Source organism: Formica exsecta, unplaced genomic scaffold (genome assembly GCF_003651465.1).
Source record: "Formica exsecta isolate Colony F162 unplaced genomic scaffold, ASM365146v1 scaffold365, whole genome shotgun sequence".
Taxonomy (NCBI): Eukaryota; Metazoa; Arthropoda; class Insecta; order Hymenoptera; family Formicidae; genus Formica; species Formica exsecta.
In genome coordinates this window covers 1,975,859-1,998,949 of record NW_021850897.1, presented here as the reverse complement: position 1 = coordinate 1,998,949, position 23,091 = coordinate 1,975,859, and the positions used below count along the sequence as shown (strand labels likewise).

Here is a 23,091-nt window from a genome sequence, read left to right as displayed (position 1 = left end):
ATCATTAAACGACATTGGCGTCCAGTAATAACGTTTAAAAGGTAATTTGTCGAGGAAATCGTGAGAGGAAAACGGAACGTTGCCTCGGCCATCTAAAAGCCACCGTTCACAACGTCAAGCATTAATTGGAAATGCAGATAGCCAAAGAATGCAGAGAGAGCAGGTATCAAAAGCTTCGAGACGACGCGACGGAAGAAAAGTGACTTTTATTAGCAAGCAAATGAGAATTTGGATCGTGAACGTATTCAACAAAGGTAGATACAAGATTTTATGTAGCATAATGTCTTCTGTAACAGAGATTTAAATTGATGTTGCCTTTTAAATGTCATTTACTACCAGACTCTACACCGATCCATTGTATATATAAAGCGTGTAGCAATAAATTTATAATCAAAGATATTATTTCGCGAACCTCTTTCCCATCTCTTTCTCTCACACACGGCGACCCAAAATAATCGTCGTGTTGCCTTTCCAAATGTTTGCCTTTCGCCGATGCGCGGGACAGAAATTGAAACTGCCTCGGGTTAACAGCGTTAGATTAATTTTACCGTGGACAGTTGAGCCATCTCGCAAATATATAGTTAGCGAGCGTGACAAGTCTATTTTCATCGTATAATAATAGCGGCCAATCGTACCGTCCATCGTTAAAAAGATCGCGAACCATTTCCGCACGCGAGCTTCCGGTGCAGTCCAAAGATAACAAGCGTTCTCGGTTTCTTTTCGCGAAATCTTTTCCTATTCCTCTCCCCCGGCCTCTCCCCCTGCTTTGTCCCGCTTTGTCTACAGGGCACAAAGGGGTAGGTTAGGCGTGTAAACGCACGGCCTAACGACGTGCATGATATCGCGCGCATCTCCGCGCCCGCCGTATGTTTCTAAGTACGTGTCTGTATTTGTATGTGCGAGTATGTATTCGCGCGAGAGACAACAGCAATGCACCTGAGTACACCTGCATGTATATCTGGATACGCGGTCGTCTAGACGATAGACCCATTGTCTCAGGATACGCGCACCCATCGTATCACGAATTTGAGATTACATAGACAAACGTCATCAAAGTGCACTGTCACACTCGACCCATCCCTACACACACGCACACACACATACATACATACATTATGTGGCTAAATAATTTAACTAATTCGCGGAACAAATAAGGGGAAAAAAAAAATATGAGAAAAAAGAATTGCAAAAAGCACGAGCTGGATTAAATACGCGGATTTTATTGAGACGCGAGTTCCTGTGCTCAGCAATTTCATTATGCAAACGATAGTATATGTAATTGATATTGCGATATGTAGTAAATCAGAAACGTGGAAAATCAGGTGCATTTAGAAAGCGCTTGTTATTAAAAAGTTTTCTCTTCATGACGCATATGAGCACTTTGTTTTAGATTCAAATTTCTCGTTAATTAAATTAAATTATTTTGAAATTGCATGCAATATAAAAGATTGAGCAAAAATCACACACATGTCAATATTTACTTCGCGTTGTTTATAATCCCTGTTCTTTTTGTTTTTTGTTTTTTTTTAATAAATTTTGTCAATCTACACGCAATAACTCAAAACGATATATTAATTACATTTTAATACGCAAATATAGAGAAATCAAACATTATGTTGGCTGCTTTGTTGCTTGAAAAAGTCTCTTGCTTTGTTACGTGCATAAATTAATTAAGGAAATGGATAAAATGCCGAGTTGACATTTCACAGCAGGCTTAAAAAATAATTAAAGATTCGCAACAAAATGTGTCATTAATTAAACAGAGTGCATGATTGTTATTATTCGGCATTCAATTTTATAAATCAAACCCAAGTTTTATACAAATATTTCATTTAGCTGATTCATGATCCCCCGCAACAAACGAAAAAGAAAAACGCGTCGAATACTAAATAACAAGATAAATGTCACCCAACCACAAAAATTGGCTATTATGCGGCTAAGTAATTTAACTAACCTGAGAGAGAATATAAACTGAGAAAACCGGTCCGCTATTCACCAAGAATGTCGCACAAAATGATATACAGTGTCGTACATTAAGTTGAGAACATTAACAACGAATTATACGATAAATAATAGTACACATATGACCAAGTACAAATACCCGGAATAATTACGCTAAAACGCTTCCTTAGTTGCTAATAGCAATATGTACGTGAGAGAAGATAGCATAATCAAAAGAAATAAATATTCATTGATATACATTTGCATTGCTGAAATTTATCGTATAATTTTTCGTTTAATTATCTTTTAATTAACAGCTAGATATATACATATTTAGAAAATCAAATAATCTTGTAAATCTAGAAAAAAATAGAAGGAGATGGTAATACTATCCCATCTTCGTCAAAACTTGATGCACTCGACGAATAAATCGACGCGGAATTAATAATAATTACGCGCGGAAGATCTCCTTTCAATCGAGAGTGAAACCGTCTGCGACCGTGAGAGCCGGCTCGTTAACAAGTTTCCGATCGACGATCGACTTCCCGTTCACGATCCGGCGCAGCTCTCATTTCGCGCACCTCAAGATAATTTCACACGGGCATCCGCGATTGGCCGCGAAAGTTTCCGCAGTGCGACAAATGCGATGACACCTTTGCGTCGTATCGATATGCTCTCGCGCGCGCGCGTCCGTCCATCGTTCTCCGAAGTTGTAAGTGACGCTGGTCAATGCTTGGCCAGCCCCCCAATCACGCACAATACACTCGTCGTCGTAACCGAGGATAAAAACAGAGAAACGACGAAGCGGAACAAAGAGAAGCACGTGGTGGAACGAAACTTTGATGTATCCTGTGCTAGATCGCGCTTCGAACAATGAGTAATTGTGGCCGAGATAAAAGCGGTCCGATGGTAACGGCGAACGGAGTATGAGCATCGTCGCTGTTAACGGCTCGCGATAATACCAAGATGATGGCAGAACTCCGCCGCAACGGTTTTCTCCCGGAGAGGCTATAATTCGTGCCGAAGAGCTGGAGAGTTAGCATAAATCGATAACGAGAGAACGCGAATAATCTTATTTTCTTTTCCGCTCTGACTTCCAGCGCGGGATCTCCTCCCCTCCTCCCACCCCACCGTTCTCTGAAAATATCGCGTTCGGAAATCCGCTAGGAAAATCCGTCCATTAAGATCTCGCGGGCAATCTTCAACACAAGCGTTCTGTGACTCAGCGTCTCGTAGATCTCGCTTCCAGGCTATTACAAGCTACGCTGAAGGAAACAGTAGTAATAATCCACGCTCGGACGGACAATGGCACCATGGGAAATGCAGCTGCATCGGCTTGCAAGACAATAATTCCCCGCGAAACACAAGTGCGTCCCTTCCGTCATCAAGAAGAGAAGAAATCCCCTTTCTCAAGGAATTCGACACAATAAAAAATTGCAAAGATTCTTGTACGTTCTAAAAATAATTGCTCTCTTGAAATCTTCACAATATCAAATAAATGTGATATATATATATATATATATATACAGGGTGTTTCCTAATAAGTGGAAGAATTGCAGTAGATTCAGGATACAAGAATATAAGAAAAAAATTCAAACATATATCCGATATGACCTTGTTTCCGAGTTACAACCTGTTTTATTTTTTAACGGATTTAAGATAGCATACTTAATTATCGGTTTATCTGCAAGATTAGAAGGATTTGAAGTCTTGCTAATTTATAAACATAAACACGTGTTATTTGTATTGTAAGTGGTACGGTTCGTATCTTGTGCTCAGTGAAAGTTAAGTATTCGTATCGTATGTTAGCGCTATTAATGCAATAGTCTACGTTTAAAGCAGAAATGATTTGGTCAAACAATGAAATGGTAGACATCTCATATATGGATTTTCCGATGGTAATGTAATCAGAATTAGACTTTTGTATGCGGAAAAGTTGAAAATATTGAAAAATAAAACAGGCTGTAACTCGGAAACAAGAACATATGTTCATATAAACTTTTTTTATTTTTGTATCGTGAATCCACCACTGCAATACTTCCAACTTATTAGAAAACACCCTGTATATATATGTATAAGATTTTTAAACGTTTTTCCTTAAAAAGAAACTCGAACTTAGCATGCAGTGAATAATTACGTACTTCAACGAAAACACTGCCGTAACCGAAACATCGTTTCTAGCATGGTTTATAGATAAATGCCCAAAAGATACCGAAAGAAGGCAAAAATATAGAGATCAGGAAAGAAAAGGAAGCGAAGAAGAAAAATGTCGAGGATTATACATGGACAAAAATTCAAATGTTTCCCCGTCAACGGTACAAATCCAGCTTCTCTGAATAACAGATAATATCGTCAGAAAAAAAAAAAGATAAAATAGAAAAAAGCAGAGAAAATACAATGGTGCACATGGTTGAGACAACACACACGTAGAAACGCTGGAGAAACAACGATATATTAGCAGCACAGAGACTGTGCATAAACAAAAATAAATTATACCTATTGGTAGCTTCGTGCATTCCATGTTTACCATTTTATTTTAAGTAATATACGAGTTTTCCAATAAATTAACTTTTCCAATTCATTATTTGCAAAAATAATGTAAATTCTCCGATATCTCGATATATTATTTTCTCATAATATTATTAGTAAGAAAATTATATCCTAACATTTTTTTTTTAATCCCTTTCTCTTTTCGGTTTTTATTTAAATATACGTCATCTTTTATGCACACACATTAATCTTATTGAACATTTGCATCTTCGACGAGATTGTCATTTCCATAACATCGTAATGACAGAAAATGACAGTATCAAAATCAATAAGCTGATTTCATCACATTTTCGCGTACCTGTTGATATCGGCTCTGATGTAACTAAAGACGACGTCGTAAATCATCTGTGACAGTATCAGGGAGACGAAAGAGCCAAAGCGCAGTAGTTACCGTCTAAACAGAATGTCAACGACAGTAGAAAGAACGGTAATGTCGTCGCCTTCGTCGTGGTCGCGGTCGTAGAAACGAGGATAAAATCCCGCCACTGATGGCTTAATAGCCTCAACGTTTTGTAACGGTAACCTCCGCAGCTTCGGGATCTTTCGCACGTACATGCCCGCCGGCAAGCCGAGAGGAGAAATGTTTTTACGCGTCTTCGAGACGACAAAGATCGTTCGCGTACCTCGCACTATGGACATATACACACACGCGCGCATGCGAATGTGTACAGAGAAAATATTTTCCTCCCGGACAGTTTTGTGTTCGACAGCAACAGGGCGCAATCGGAAAAGTCGAAGTGTTATATTTGACGCGTTTTGTTACAATTGTCAACTGTCGACAGTTTATGGCTCAGAGAGTTGGGTATGAGCGGTTACAGCTCGCGCTGGTCGAACAATACTGGTAATCCAATAATGGATGCCAATAATATATTAGCGATTAAAATATCAAATTTTATATTAATATTTGAAAAGAAAGGATCATCGCGCGCGATATATAGCCTGTTCTACAATTCATTAAAATCTACGATAATATCACACATGTTAGAGACGGTTTTTATTCTATTTTATATAATATTTATTATTAAAGGAAATTATTAAAGGAGAATATATATTTTAAAACGCATGTGTTGAAGAACATCAAAAACATGATTGGTTAGAAAAAGCCAAGAAAATGCATTTTTCGGAGAATTTTTATTTCTTTTTCCTCGCGCCCATATTTTTCACTCGAGGAATCAATTTAACTATACAATCTCGTTTGTGTGTGTATGTGTGTCTGTTTTCTTGCCGCACGTGTGTGCGCATCGGTTTCTCGTTAAAATAAATCGAACCAACTGAAAAACTATGCACAGCTCTTTCCCCCGAGGAAAAGAGGGCCTGCATTCGCGTTGTCCGAGGATAAAGGATGCCTTCGGATCCTTTAGGATACAAAGGAGTCGGTCGGACGTTGAGTAAACGCCACAAGTCAAAACTAACGAATGAAACGTCTTCGCTTCGCCTTTTTCGTGCGACAGTGTAAATTCGGCATTGTGCTCCTTGAGAATTGCCGCTTCCATGAAACTTTTCCTGGCAGCTCTATTTCCGCTCTACATTTTCTACGCCGCTATAAAGGCCTATATCCGCCAATCCGGCTGCCTTTTTCTCCTACGCTCCATTTTATCGCTTCCTTTCCGTTCGACACTCTTTTTTTTCCTCCTTTTTTCATCTCTCTTTCTCCCTCTCTTTCTCCTCTCGTTTTCTCTTTTCGTTTGGGGTTTCATCGGAGTGATTTGATCACAGTCGTATACCGGAAAGGCCGCTTTTGTACGCACGTTACCGGTTACACGGCGCTAACTCCATCGATTAAGGTAAACGGGGTTGTGACAGGTACGTCGTTTTTCATGGTGCGCCCTTATACCAAGGACATGATCCTTTCTGTGGTACCGTTGCTGGAGCACGTCGGCCACGATCAATGGCCATGATTATGCGGGTCCGCGCTGCAAGAGTGTTCATTAAAGAGGATTCTCTCGCAAGGCGAAATAAACAAGTCACCGAAGTAAAGTAAAACGCGAAGTATTCTATTTTTTAAGCATTTTGTTAATTATATTAATTATATAATAATATTCGATATTTTCTCTAAAACATTTCGTCAAAACAGGTTTAAAATTTTCGATTGCATCTTGAAAGACACTTCGAAATCAAATTACGTGCCTCGGGTCTAGAAACATTTTAATTCATTGTTGTAAACAGTCCCAGATTCTAATGAAACCAAAGTAAAATGCTTTTTTTGGGATTATCGGATTACACCAAATCAATTTCCGTAAGTAGATTACAAGAGGATGAAATGGTTTGTAAACTGTGTAAAATGGAATGGTTCACCTTACACACTCCCGAGTAAACGGACTCGCAATAGGCGACATTTACTCATAAAACATTGTAGAGTCGGATCTGGAGAAAATGCGAGAATTTCCAACAAACAGCATCTATATATATATATATGCGCTGATTAAAAATTTTATTTTGTAGGGAATTTCCAACAAACAGCATATATATATATATATATATATATATATATATATATATAGCTGCGATTTCGTTTATCACTGCTTTTCTCGGGCACAACTCGCCCATTTTCTTCTCAAATGCGCTAAGAACTCGCACCCTTCACGCAATCGGCGCTCCCGCGACACGAACGATGCAATCTACAACCTGTCCCGCCACTTTGCCAAGCGAAATTAACCTCCTGCCAACCGTCCTTGAAGAAAAGGAAAGACGCCAACGCCGAGTCTGAATGCTTGGTCTGGAAAAAAACCTCGAATAATCTTAACCGCGGTCATTATAAACACTTACACGAAAGGTGCACAATGGTGTTCCGAGACATCGGCTGGTTTGAAAAGAGTATAACGAGCGAAACTGCCGTTAAAAAGTACCAAGGTACTTGGTTCTATATAAGACTTATGAAATAACAGCACAAGATTTATTAATTTCGAAGCCAGTAAGAATTTTTTAAAAGACGAGAAAAATACGATTTAATTAATTAAAGCAATATAATATTTTATTTTATCATTCTCTATTTTGTTAATAACTATTTATTTTATTTTCCTAAAACGCGTCTCTCTCGGAAATAATTTTCACACTATAGCAATGAAATTATATTCTCGTATTTATTACGTTATGTTTCATAAAAATTTATGTAAAATAGTGATACAAATATAATATTCAAGTTTTTTATTTCTTCTTTTCATCAGATGAAATAAGTAATATTGTATAAATCACAAACTCAAAACGCTACGCGTTCATAATAACAAGTTGGAAGATGTAACGCAGTAAATAAGGAATTTCTTGGCTCTCTTACAAAATTTAATAACAGCAAATTGATACCAATCTCTCCACTTATTATACGAAGCGGCCCCTTTTACACATACTTGCAGCAATTTTCAAGGATATTGTCGCTCATCTCTAACTGTTTCCTTAGAACTGATCTCCTGTCTAGCACATAAGAAAAATAGCGCATTTAACAGCTGAGAATTCGCGTAAGTGCATCCTGAGAGGAAAATTTTCAGCGTTACACAAAATGAGACAAAGAAAGAAGTAATGAAAAATAATAAACTAAATGCAATTTGTTACTTCTCATCAACGTGCTTTCTCGTTTTATCATATAACAACATTAAAAAATATAATTTAACGTTAATAAATAATAACGTTAAAAGTATAAATAAAATATAAGTAACTTTAATTAACTTTTAATTCCTCGGAGCGATATAATTTCCAGTACATTTTGTATGCGAATGCGTGATCTACTTCTTTTATTTATGATTTATGTATCCGTTAATTCATATCTCGTGAATTTACTATGACCCTTTGAAATGAGAGATCCGGGAACATTGTCGGTTTTTCATAATTACGCTCGAGGGTTTAGTAATAATGAAACGTACCTGAAATTTCGATAATTTACTTCATATGATGTGAATGTATGTTTCGTGAATAGCGAACTTCCATCCAAATATTATTTTCCAAAATTTGCTAACTATACAAGTTCGTTGCTTGTATAACCGCTGCGACTAAATTAAAATGATCCGTTTGCGTGCAACTTTATCTGAACAATCAACATTATGACTGGACGCTGAATCAATATGTTACAAATAATATAAACACAAGAAAAAAATCTCTATTAATAAAGAAAAAAAAATATGTAATGTCTCTTATCGTTATAAAATAACAAAAAAATCATTTACTCTTTTTCTATCGGAATATCGTTTACCTCATAAAAAAAAGTGCCAAATGATACTAAGAAACGTCTATAGATCGGAAATACCCAGGAAAAGATTAAACGAGTAACTTTTTTCAATCTTATTTTCTTCGCAAGTTTCTTCGCCGCTCAAACTCACCTGACCACTTCTACACCTAAAATGCCATTTCGATGATCAGAGAGCCGATCAATGCAAATTTCTCATCGAAACAAGATTCACGCAGTTGAAAAGTCTTTCGCAAAAGGGTAAGAAGAAGGTGCAAAAGAAGAAATAAAAACGTCAGAGGAAATAATGGAGAGAGAACGAGGGTGAAGTCCTACGGACTTTTTTCGAATGGAAAACCTCTGACCCAACAGAGATTGTCGCGTCACAAGTTCTCTCATAACGAAGTTTTCTTTCCCCGGCTTTTGGTACGTGATGCACGTGTGTGATTCTCCCGATTTTACCACTATCTAGCATGATCCCGCCACCTCTTTTTCATTCTGCCGACAGCGACGGCTAATGGATTTAACGACCGAGCGAAAAGCTGGACGAATCCACGGTCGCAAAATCTTCCGGTCGCGGAAAAGCGGCCGTGAAGAATGTCTAGGATATAAGTGGGATTTATAAGGCACCGAGGTACACGAAGGAAACATTGAGGAAAAGAAGAGGATCCGTAGAATTCGCCAATGAATCGAGTTAATTAAGACGTTGCTTCCGAGAGCGCATCGCTGTGACCGAGAACAATGCCATCCTTCACAGACGAGAAACGAGCATTCCGAGATATTTCTACCATACGTAAAAATGCCGAGATATTTCATAGAAGACTTTATTTCCCTCTGTCTGAAACAACGTTTTTCGCGTTTGACGAAATACTCTTGAATGTTACTAAAATAAATAACTACCTATAGAATCAAATATCTGCTTATAAACGTGTTAAATGTACGCATATTTTATGCACATTATTAATGCATTCTATAATTAAAATTTATGTTATAATTAATTTCATAATTAAAAAATATATATCTGTCAGTGAAAGCAACACGAGCCATCTCACGTTGTTTATGGAATATTATAATTGCGTATGTGAAATATTAGTTAGAAAACACAGATTGCAACAGAAAAATCTTGTTTTAAAAAGCATATTTTCAAAGCCCAATATTTATGAAGCATAATTTTTATGAGTCGCGAGCAATTATGACTAAACATATATATATAATGTGCGTTTATGAAACTCTCGAAAAAAGAGAGATAGAGATAAAAAAAAAATTGAGTGGCGAATGCGAAATTATCTAGCGGTGTTTTCTATGTTGCAGGATCCTGTCGTGCATTTGGTAACATGACGCGGTTAACGTTGCAAAGAGGAAACGCTCGTCTTCGAGGACCGACCTGTTCTCGCCGCAGCTTTGTTAGCGCTCTTTGTATGATTTAACGAGCAAGTCCGCTTATCGTGTTGCGTCTCTTAATAGGGTGTTGCTTTTTTCAAGCTACGTATACTGGTACGTTTTGTTGTAGGCTAAAAAGGTAATTCGTTACTTGGGAAACATTATGATGTTATATATCTATTGTATTGTAATCTTTAGTACCACGATAAATGTGAGCATGATAATATTTAATGTCGGATTAATTTTATTCCTCTAATTTTTATTGAATTTATATATAGCCTATGCGTGTCATTGCAAAATCAATTTCTTGGTTTTATAATTTGATCTTTCTTTCTTGCTCACAGTTTCTCACAGATGTACATTCGATATGTATGATTGAAAAGAAAAAATAACAGCTTATTTGCGGAAAAGCAGATTAATAAAAAGACAATATCTGCTTTTATCGCATCAGCAATTAACTACGTCACGCTTAAGGATCGCGCAGGGTGAGGTAAAAGACCTTCGTGGAACTCCACAGTTGGCAAACACGCGAAATGAAAATCAGGGACGCTCAGGGTGCATCTCATTCCCTGATCTACAGTACTACGAGTTAATGCACCCTTTGATGCACAAAACTAGCTTTGTCATCGGTAGAGACGCCGAGGAAATTCGAAACATTCGCCTCGATACTTTGTCTTAATCAACGTCAAATTACCACAGCGCGGTATTACGATGTGCAAAAGTCAGATATATAACAATTAAGCGACAGCTTCGGTTTGAAAGACCAATATTGGAAATGGAAATATTATTTATCTCTGTCCGCGCACGCGCACGTGCGTATGTGCAAAATTATACCCTTATAGTAATTTTTTAAACGGTAAATAAATTTTTTTTTTTTTTTTTCGTGTATATTGATATGATACAAATGCAGATTGTTATTTGTTTTGTATTGATTATACTGGGAAAAATTCGATAATTATTCATTAAAATCATCATTAATCATTAGTTTCATTATTGAGGAAACTTGCATTGCACAAGAAGATAAATGCGGATTTAAATACAACGATCCGCTTCACAGTCTTTGCGCAATGCCGCAATCACGGTGTTCAAATTGAAAAGGCGGATGTAATCTACAGAATACCGATCACTTGAGTAATTTACAAATTCTAGATATCGAGATATTACATTGTATAAGAGAAGAGTTAATTGCGTTGTCTCGCTGAGGGCCAAGAAAAAAAACCGGAAACAATCGCTTTTGTGAAATCATGATGCAATGATCAATTTAGGATTTAGGTCATTACCGCTTTCTACAAATACAGCTTGTACAAATGATGATAAACTAATGTAATATATAGTATGTTCGGAAATTGCTCATTAGAATAGAAATTCGATGACTCTGAAAAACGCTCTATTGCAATCTATAAATTTATATATCGTATTCTTACCTTCTTTATAATTAGTTCATAAGATATGTATTACTTGCACAAAGTAATTTCTTCGAAATTACTTAAAACGCAGGAATCTAATTTAAAATGATCTGGTTACGATAAAAAGAAAATAGAGGAGAAGTTAGTATCTCATAACTTTTAACGATGACAGAACGGTATTTTACATCACTCATCGAGATAGTACATCTGAGACTGTAATTGGCTGCGGATGCATCTACGACTGACTGCATCCATCCGAGGCACTGTAACTTTACGGAAGAAAGCTGCTACGCGCCGGACAACGTAATCTCTTTACTTTTTCTTCTGTCTCCCCCTTACCCCCCGCGCTCCCCCTTCCGCATGAATTATGAGGATATTACGATGGCGGCGCGGAAGGCGAGAAGAAAGGAATATGTTCACCCGTGGCGGCGCGAGTTACGCAGAGGTTGTTCATCACTTGGATGTGCATGCGCTGGAAGAGAGATGTAGAACAAGACGCTGTCTTGTTTGTCGCAATTTCCGCGCTTTTTCCCCCCCTATATCCGTCGATGTAATTTCCGTTCATGAGACCCCCGTGATTGAACGATCATCCGGCCGATACAACCGATCCGAAATTCGCTATTTTAACGAGAGAAAGAGAGAGAGAGAAAATCGTATACGGAAGCGACGCGTTTTGAAGATCGTTATCTGATTAAACGACTCTATCGTGAGAACGGAAGTCTAGATTATTCGTGATTCTCGTGTAAAAATCTTATTAAAAAGTGAAAAGAAGAAGTGAGATTAGATTACGACACTTATCATATACTGAAAGATACGTTCTTACACGAGGCTGACGTGTAATCCGAGAATGCGGAGAACGTTTCGTAAAAGTTACTGATCGCCTGCGGCGTATGCGCGATAAAAAAGAAATTGCCCTTGGCCACGGAAATGCTCTCTCGCGCTTCTCTCTCGCGAACATTCTTCAGAACGGAATAGATATTGCGAGACCGCAATGATGTAGATCGTAGATTTATGCGTGTGCGTAGCAAACGACACCGAACAGAAACTCGAACCGTCGAGAAACTCGCGAAACTTTGCTTTTATCTTCGAAAAGTTAGTAGCGCGGAGGAAGGTGATAAAGCGAAGAAGGGGTCGGACGATAAATTCCGTCGGGAGTATCTAGACACGAACGAAAGGACGTAAAACGGCAAGGATTATCTTTATATACATCTACGTAAGTATCCCCTTTTCTTGAACATAGATAATCGCATGCCGAACATTATTGTGGAAGAAATTAACCGAGAAAATATATGCGTTTTTTTAACTCGCGTATTTAATACTGGAACGATAAAAGACACAGGATGTTCATTTTATCGCAACATAAATTTTTTTTATAATTTGTAGATTTTTTAAATTAAATTAGTGACACGTATATCTCTTAGAAGAGACCGTGTGCCTTATCACGGAAACACAGCTGTTTTCTCGGTTTTGTTGCCCGAAAGGGGGAATAATTATTAAAGATAAATACAATGTGTGAAATCATAATCCTGAGCTGGATTAAATTGAATTCTGTATTATAATGCAACACCGGGCGATATCGGCGGCTAATCGTAATACCTGCCTTATTATGCGCATTTCCCGCTTTAGTCATTAAAGCATGAAAGCGAACGGTTCGTGGGGTATAAGGCGCGTACTGAAATTATTATCGTGCGCACGCCTCGCGCGTAGGATTATATCGCGCACACGAATAAATCTGCGGTCCATTGCGGTTTCGCGGTTGTTGTTACGACTGCCCATGAGTAAAAGGCAGCTGCGGCGCTGCCCCGGAGAGCTGCTACAGAAAATCACGAAAATCCGTGACTCGCCGAGACGATGGATTGGCCAATCGTACGCGACAGAGCGACAAATTGCAGAGACGATTAGTCTAATTTTGCCGTCTACGGCGACCGAGCGCGAAATTAAGTTAAGCGACTTGCGCGATTGCGAAATCTAGATGTGATGCCGCGATGAGTCGTTAACCGCGAGGATAATTGCGCTATCCTGCGTGCCGTAATAAGAGTTTTGTCGTCTCGGAGATATCGGGCAACTCTTTACATAATGAACTTTCCTAAAAAAATGTCGTCATCGATGGCAAAACGCGCGTATAACATATATAATCGTACATATAAAATAGGCACAATCAAAATATCTTGAATAAAAACGGGGGAGACATCGAGAGAAATATCATTTAAAAAAAATATATATATATAAAAATAGAAAATGTTTCGACTGTGTAAAGATAGCTGACAAATTATCATCTGATATTGAAAGATAAATTTCATGGTTTCACCTTGGAAACCGTAGTAAGCACTTTATCGAGTCTTCTCTCTACGATGCGGGATTAGAGGGAAGAGTCCCGTTAAGGACTTCCACTGCTTCCGGTGTAAATCCACTCGAGCCACGATCGACCTTGGCAATCGGCCAGAATCCGCGAATGGGCTCGCGATATTCCAAGTAATTCCGTCCGTGTGTCGACGACGTACGAACATTTATAAAAGAATGTCGATACCAAGTAGGGTTTGATTTCGCGGAAGAATAACTTTAATGCAGGGTGAAATAGAAATTTAATATTTTGTCGAGCAGTTTCAATTCGAGTGTATTACTCCGACCGTTAAATTCGCTTGTCGGTAATTTCTCCGTCTGCAAGAAAATGTAATTTGAAAACTGAATTAAAATAAGAGCTTGAAAGTAAGACGAGATTGAAACTCTCGCTGAAATCGAACGGGACGTTTTTGCAATTTGACTCTATTTCGGTTGACGTAGTTCTCTGAAATGTTCGTACATTTTTATATGTAAATGCAAAATTACATCGTGATCGCAATATTCCATTAAAATAATTCGACGAGAGATATTAGCCCGCAGGTAAAACGGTGCATTTGAGATTCTGAAGATCACAAGCGTAAAGCGCTCAGCGCAACGCTGGAGGAAAACAAAGCAAAATGCATCTCTCCTTTTCAGTCTATCGGGCAAAAAAAGAGAAAGAGAGAAAGGGATTTACTTTCTCGTCGGTGTAAGCTTTTGTGTCTCTGCGGCTGAAGTAAATAATCCGCAGACTCCATCATGAGTCGACATCTTGAAAGCGAAGGGAGCTATTTTATTGCTGGCAAGCGGAATCGTTTGCGTCCCGCTAAAATTCAAATCTTTCGAAAGTGCACGGAGGAAAAGGAAACGGAAGAAGAGAACGGTGAACGAAATGAAGATGCCTTAGTCGCGTTAGAAGAAGCATGAAATCGTTTTGCTTCAAGATATATGAGACAATGGTATATATAAAATTTCGTTCTTTGATTCTTCAATCTTTGGCTCTTTGATTTTTCAATAACAATGCCGTTCAGATAATGTCAATAAATTCTTGACATCCGTCATTTGTTTGATTAATATAAATTTAGCTAGCAACAATTTAACTAATTGCATTGATATGTATATTCTTGAGCAATTCATTTGTTAACAGTGTATGTTTTTCAAAATAGTTTTTTATCTTTATGATTTTTTTTTTTTTTTTTATCTTTTCTGTTACATACGCAAACAATTGAATATATCGTTATATTCACACTCGGGCGTGTATATTTTACGTATTTTTCTTTTCATTTTTTGGAGGTCATGTTTACATCAATATCAAGAGTTCTTTTCCTTCAATAAGTAATTTATACAATCATCGCGGTTAATAAAATTATTATATTATACTGCAAAATATTCCTAATTTTCCTTATAACGTACTAATGTAATAATTGCGAATCGCGATACTGTGGTTTAGCGAGAAGATGCGAGGAGGAAGGAGGAAGTCGCGATCATTAATATCTCCGTAGAGAGTAAATGCTGACCTTTCGACGGCATACTTTCCCAATGACGACGAAGAAGGCCTCTTCTCCCCTCCGTAACTGACCTCTCGCATCCTTTCTCGTATCCTCTTCCCTCTCCTCCTTCGTCATCACCGCGGCATACATAGTTCAAGATCCAAGCCATCGCATTCTGCAATAATTCTCACGAACATTCGAGCAACATTCGAGCGAAGTGTCACGTGGAATGTTGCAGGCTTTCGAGGATGCGTCAACGCATGGTTTCTCTTCGGTCGTTGCAAAATAACATTGTGCAATTCGATCTCGGAGAGGACCGAAGCTGATGTAAAACGATAGCGCGGACAAATTTAACGCACGAGAATAGAATGGCCAATATAATTATCGAGAAATTTAAATAATTCATAGTTTATTCGAATTTATTCGAAAAACCCGCCGAGATATTTCAGTAGCTTTACATAATCCGTGTTATACGCCGGGACGATCATCCTGAACAAACAATCCAACTGTACCATTTATGCCACTAGAATTTCATCACAGCTTCAAAGGTCAACGAGTGACGAAAAGTAGAAAGGCGGCGGCGGCGCGAATGAAAGAAAATAAGGAGGCGTCTTAAATTTTCCCTGACTTTTGTTCCATTCCATTACTTCGCGCCAAACAAAAATGTTCCCCCGCAAGGATTAACATAAAAACCTGACATCTCCGTCCTCTTCTCGCCTCCTTACGCAAAAACAGCCTTTAAGCAACCGCCAACCCCTAAGACGCGCCGCGCATTCCCGAAAAGCTTACCGCCATCCGGAATCGCCGCATAAAATTTCGCGGTACTTTCGTCGTACCACTGAATTTTTATTAGTTCGCGAATTAGCATATTATGAGACCGCCGAGTTTTATGAAAACGAGACGCGCGCGAGCTTTCGCAAATCCGACGATCCGTCGTCGGGCGGGGCCGCGTCAAAGTCGACAAACCGTTTGTCGCGCTCGCGAAAATTAGCGTCGCCTTTTTTCCCCGACAATTCAACGGCGATAAAAAATTTATCGGTCGGGAAACTAAATCCGCGAATATACGATCGACAAAAAAAAAAAAAATGTAACGAGTCGTTCGTATAAAAATTTAATTTTTTGTGTCACAATATTGTACGAAACTTTTTTGTACTAATCGAGAACGCGTGATGCACAATCGCGAAGTGTTAAATCGACAATGTGTACACGTGACGCGGCGCGGACAAATATTTGTTAACTTTCGCGCCAATAATCAATACGAATATTTCTTCGTTTACGATCCAATACCGATAGCCGATATAGTTATACGTGACGACGACGGAAAAATACGATCAAAAAAAAAAAAAAAAAAATGTAACGAGTCGTTCGTATAAAAATTTAATTTTTTGTGTCACAATATTGTACGAAACTTTTTTGTACTAATCGAGAACGCGTGATGCACAATCGCGAAGTGTTAAATCGACAATGTGTACACGTGACGCGGCGCGGACAAATATTTGTTAACTTTCGCGCCAATAATCAATACGAATATTTCTTCGTTTACGATCCAATACCGATAGCCGATATAGTTATACGTGACGACGATAGATCCCCGTGAAATTAAGCGGCGTTGGTCACGAAGTCACGTACCAGGCTTCCGACGGGTATTAACTACGATCGAGCTCGTTATCTTCGATGTTATCGCGTCGTCAGAGCAAACGTTTGCGTTACCGCAAATAGCTAGTACTCCGAGACGACGACTTCAACCAGATGTATTTAATCCATCGATCCGCGAGATATTACGAACGAAAAAGATCGTAGGATAGTAGGTATCACAACAGTCAATAACGCGATTTCGACGTTCGCGTTAAATTAAATAAACTTAATATTATATATTCATAAAATTTTTTGTGTATCAAATTGTAATCTAAAGACAAGAGAGGAATAACGCCTAATTTGATTGCAAAGCAATGTAAACAGATAAGCGTATATTAAAGTTGTATATTAAGGATAATAATTACCATTATACGAATTAATAATGTTTAATTATTCGCGCAGATCGTTGTTAATATGCTACAACACAATTGATGAAATTTTGTTTTTCAGAAACGCGATGAAATAAAATAAATATTGCAATGAATCTTGTATTGATGATATTCATGTAGAAAAGCAATACATATATTAATACGAAATGCGTAATTCAATTACGTATGTGTATATAATAGAGTTATTGATTTCATAAGGGAATTGTAAATATATATATATACGGATCAAACATTACGTTCTGCATTATTCATTCATGAGAATTCTCGGCAGTACTCACGCACGATATTAAAATTATGTAAAATGTAGCATGTAGGCTAATTAATGATTAATTTTATTATTTTCGCGAAACGCCGAATATTACAAAACTTTCAGATGCAATTATTCATATATTTTTTTTTTTTCTCATAAACGCGACGTTAACTCATCTTTAACACAGTCGACGATTAATTTTATTATTTTCGCGAAACGCCGAATATTACAAAACTTTCAGATGCAATTATTCATATATTTTTTTTTCTCATAAACGCGACGTTAACTCATCTTTAACAGTCGATCATATAATACGGATGTAAGATCTTTCTCGTATGTCACATTTGCAAAACTGTGTGTATGCGGTAATAAATAGATTCTATTGAAGAAAATATTACATAATTCGCGAATAAATGATCATTATAAAGTAACATATGCGTGCGAGATCAATTGATGTTTCAATACATCACAAGAGAGACGAGAAAGACAAACCAGGATTTTATAAAGCGGTCATGATTGATTGAGCAAGCGAAGAGAAATTATCATGGACACGTGTTCTCTCTCGGGGCGCCTGATCATATTCAAATGTCAAACGACATATCTCTCCTCAAGCCTTGTAGATTCGCGGTATTCCTGCGATGAATTTCATCTAATTATCCTTATTATCCCGTGATGCCGTGCACAAGCACCACCGTGAGCTTTATTAATGGCGATATTTCGCGCGGGAATTTCGAGCTTCTCGCAAACTGCAATCGCGCGTACCAGAGTTTTTTGTTCGACGCCACGACACGTTTCATCTTATGGCAGTGCAACGGCCGTGCAATTAACGAAACCGCAGACGTAATCGTCCCGAGAGATTGCCCAATTTAAATAATGTTTACCCGCCTCGTCCTCTTTCATAAGAACAAATAACAAAGCGTCCCCTCTCTTTTGTTCACTCGCTGCGCAAAAAAAATATATATATATAATAAAGCGCGCCCTCGTCTCATGCAACCAGATCAATATCTGCAGCCATTACCAATAATTTTTAAACACAACCCGAATTTATTCATATTCCAATCTCAAATTTAAAATTCGCTATAAAAAAGAGAATATGTTCTTATCTTTCTCGTTAAGAAAATTGCCATGCCAAAGGTTTAAATTTTTCTGTAGATGTAGAGAGATAAAGATATCTCGATCGAGCAAAATTACTTGAATTAGTCTCACGTATCAGTAATTTTTCTACTTATTCGCGTAAACAAAGTCTCGTGAACTTAAACCGCACGGAAGAGTGCAAGTAATTCCAACTTTCCCTCATTCTCACTTCTAATATGTCAACCGATAAAAGTATGTATGACGACAGTTGCAACTTTCGAAAGAACCTCCGGATACACGGACGTTTATTTTCGCGTTTCTCTTGCATCTCTTAAAAAGCGGGAAACTGTATACATCGTATACATATATTATGGCGAAGTAATACTGCGCGATAAATTATTCAATGTCTATATACGCGCGCGAACTATACAGATATATCCATGAAATGTCAATGAGATATAGCGCTCATTATATCTCCGTAACGTCTCTTCAATGTTTTCTTGTCTTTATCTTCTATTTTCATAGCTATTTCAAATTTTCTCTTTAAGAAAATACATACGCACATGTAAAATACTTTTGAAATTTCTTTCACAAAATAAACTTTTTTCTGATTATAGATTCTTGTTCTAGAGGACTCTTCTCATCTTTCACGATGTAATTTTCCAAGTTCGTAACCGAAAGTAGAGTAAACTGGAATTTAGCTACTGCAATGATTTTATCTCCGTTTCTGCGACATGTTATTGGTTGCTGTAGTTTCCGTCGAAATAGGCAACGCTGTTTTCTTTGGCCATGCGCATCGCAAAGTCCTTTGGCATGTCGAATTCCGTTGCCCCAGAGTTCCACTCGAATTTTTGGCAGATACCTAAAAAGCCTACAGCGAGCGTTTTTTTTTTTTTATCTCTTTTCCTTCCCTCTTTCGTGACATTGAGTGGATAGATTTATATCCAGGACGCGTCCCGCTACTGCTGTCTATTCCAATATTTCCTTTTGCTATATATTTTAGACTTTTCCGATAATACGCGGTAGTTCGAGACAATTCTTCTTTTTTTTTTGTTTAACGCATCGCGAGAGAAATTACTCCTATCGACTAATCGCGAGTCATGTATATTCTATGTCACGTAAACGTCGCGCGGGCGAATTTGCATTTCAAATGCTCTTACGAGAAACGACACGGGAAAGTTTAGACTGTAGTAACATCATATAATACATCGTATGAGTTTATCATATATATTAAAATATATTTTTACAATAAAATATTTTTTTCTATAAAATTATGTTAATGTATACTAAATTTAATTATAAAATATGCACCAAAAAAAGAAAAATAAGTTTTTGAATGATATACAAGGTTTGCGCTGAATCTATTCATTCAATATGTTATATGACTCTTAAAATTTTTCTTTTTAATTTTCGCAAAATAAATCTTAATGCTAAAATAAATTATTCATTTTCTTTATATATACGATACTTGATCTTAGATAATTTTAATCAAAGATCTGTTTAAGAGCCATATTAGCGGCCGCAAAGGCCGCTTTTAAACTTAAGAAGATCAATTGATATTGCGACTAATTGAACGATGAAAATAATAAAAAGTACTTTGTAAGAAAATGAATAGAATAAAAGTACAGAATGACGGAGACACTGGCAGGCGTGTACGGAACTTCCATCTAATTATACTGCCTAATTTGAGAAATCTACTTAAGGAATCGAGTAATCTACGCAAAGCACCTCTCGTAATGATCTCGTTTGCCAGTACGAAGAAGCGGAACTTTCCCGTTCCAGATCGATCGGCGCAGCTGGAAGTGCGATAAAAGTCTGTTATCTGGCATCGTCGGGATGGATTATTTTATAGTTCGATCGCGTGGGTAAGCACGTAATTGTGAGCTCTGCGAGGAAGCTCGACCATTGACATAAATGAGACAAGAAATAAATTTACAATTTAATTGAAACGAGATCCTCGACAATTCCAGACATGTAACGCCAAATTATGTATCTCTTGATAAGAAATGTCCATATATACATAAGCTGTTCGATTTTAATGGAAATTGATAGCTTTGTACGTTAAACAAATATAATCTTGATGAGTTTTTTTGTGGATTTTGTTATTATAATCAAACCATAAAGTCACATAGCCATGCTCTTAAATTGTATCTGTGCAGGAAACAATTAGAAACAAAAAATCATCAAACACTGATATAATTTTTTTTTTTTAGAAGAATATTAAATTCAGATAATTACATATTAATTCGCTATCAATTGTATCTAATTCATCGGCGCCAGCTACAATTCACGATTTATGAAATATTGATAATATGTATAAAGTCAAATCAACTAACGAATAATATAACGATATGACAATTATGTTCTAAATAATTCAATACTCATAAAATACAGCCAATAAATAGAATATAACTTCAGTCACGAGAATAATTATAAATATTTATCATGGCAAATTTTCCTTTTTTTTTGTCACTTCCATAGAAATAAAAAATAAAATAGAAACGCGTAATAAAGATGTTTGTTAATTTGCGAATTTATAGTAACTAAATAATCGCAAAATTTATACTTTGGTTAGAATTTTATTTACTACACTATCTTTATTTCGAATATGAAATTATAGTAACAACTATTAAAGAGTCATTAAAACCGCTGTCACAATTATTATATCGAACTGCTTACACACAAACTCAATTTGCGTAATGACTTATTAAACGATAATAATTGATCGCGATAATGTGAACGCGACTAAACCCGTCACATAGCGGTTGCACCGTGGAAAACGATAATGATAACACGATAACGATATAAAAAATACATTGTTAGGATGTGTGGCATCGCTTTTAAGGATACGCATTAACGAGTCCGATTTTGAGCGTTAGAAGGTACCGTCAAGCTCTTTAGAATTCACATCGATGATATAATCTTGCCGTATTGAGCAATCTGTTAGAAAATGTGTGCGAAAATGTCAATGAGATATTCATGAATCTATTCTTCCTCCCGCACGCAGACATGCACACAGACATGCTTTAATCACCTCGGCGTGCAACATAAAGCGACGATGCGATAAAAAAAGACACAATATTAAAATGACATAAAGTAATGAATATTATATAACATAATTGATGACGCTTAAATGGAATTATTTAATTTCTGACTTTTCATTATTTATAACTTAACAATGAAAATAATTTAATAACTTAATAAAATAAATGTAAAAATATATATCCAAATCAGTACGAGACTTTTTCAAAAATTGATGTAATATAAAATTCGATGCTATATAATAATAGAATCATAAAATTTTTAAATGTAATAAATTAATTAGCTAAATGGACATGATCGTTAAAATCCTGTAATATTTATTAAATTTTTCTAATACTCCATATCGGTCTCATGATAAATTTCTGGTTTCTACCTAGATTGATTAATTTTAGCTCCCTGTCAACCTTGCAGACAATACTATTTATAAAGCGACAGAAAATTAGATATTATCCTCTGTAGATAACTATATTAAATAATAAAGTAAAGAGACTAAGAAAAAAAAAAGAGAGAAAGAGATGAGAAAATCAGGCATTAAATAGCTTTTTCGAGATTTTAAAAATAACGTTTAAAGAGAGAAATAAGAAACGAAATGTTCTCAAATGTTCTCGGCAGCGGGAAGATGTCAGGGACAGTGTCCTTTCCGATGAACACCGCTCGTAAAGTTACCGCAGATTGCCGTTGCAGACACGATGTAAAGTTCGCCTCGTAAAGTCTCGATGTAATTCGACGGAGTAATAAAGCCGTAATGAAACGGCGATTTTGCGCGTCGCTGCCTATCCGTACCGATATCGTGGACGGTAATAGGAAGTGTCGGGGCCGCGATTGAAGTGCAAGGTTAAGAGATTGGGTAACGGGAAGCGGTCAACAGGACGCGATCATGCAATGCAGCCGCGGCATGTGACCGCGAAATGTCGCTTATTACGATAGACGAGGAATCAACATTGACGCATGTCACGTATCGCGGCTCTCGAACGACGCGATGTATTGTAAATTCTGCACTCGTGCGCGGTCCGTGCAACGAAGACGAAAGACCGACTGATTTCACTTGCAAATTGTAAATAGTCCGCCTATTAACGAACGCCATATTCGAGGACAGACAAGAGGTCATTTATCATTAATTGGCTATCGCTGGGAGCAACGCGGCCGATTATACAGCGCTGAATTATGAATGTTTGAAATTCCCAGAGATCTCCTTTGTACGAATAGTTACAGGCTTTACACAAGAGAACGCGATATCGCTCAAAGCTATTCGAAGCGAGAAGCGCCGAGTAAAATTTGTGCGAATCTCACTCCGAAGAGATTCCCAAACAAGTTACGGGGGCGAAATCAAAACGCAACACGTTTGTTGTCACGATCTTGTCAAATCCGGTGTATCAGTCGAGGAAGAGGCGTATCCGATTCCACGGCTCGACACAGCGTCTATCTCCTCTTTCGAGGCACGTCTTCGTCATTTCACCGACGCTCT

At 37.4% G+C, this 23,091-nt stretch overlaps 1 protein-coding gene across 7 annotated transcripts in view; it reads right to left on the bottom strand.

Moving 5' to 3' along the window:
- Positions 1 to 23,091, bottom strand: part of LOC115239201 (putative polypeptide N-acetylgalactosaminyltransferase 9) — a 241,688-nt gene that overhangs the window by 147,204 nt on the left and 71,393 nt on the right. Inside the window, exon 1 of one of the 7 annotated variants that reach the window (XM_029813588.1) lies at positions 15,264 to 15,281. The exons of the other annotated variants lie outside the window; for them this stretch is intronic. The gene's annotated coding sequence lies outside the window, so the exon portion shown is untranslated. Of the gene's footprint in view, positions 1 to 15,263; positions 15,282 to 23,091 lie in introns of those variants that run through there. 7 annotated transcript variants of the gene reach the window in all.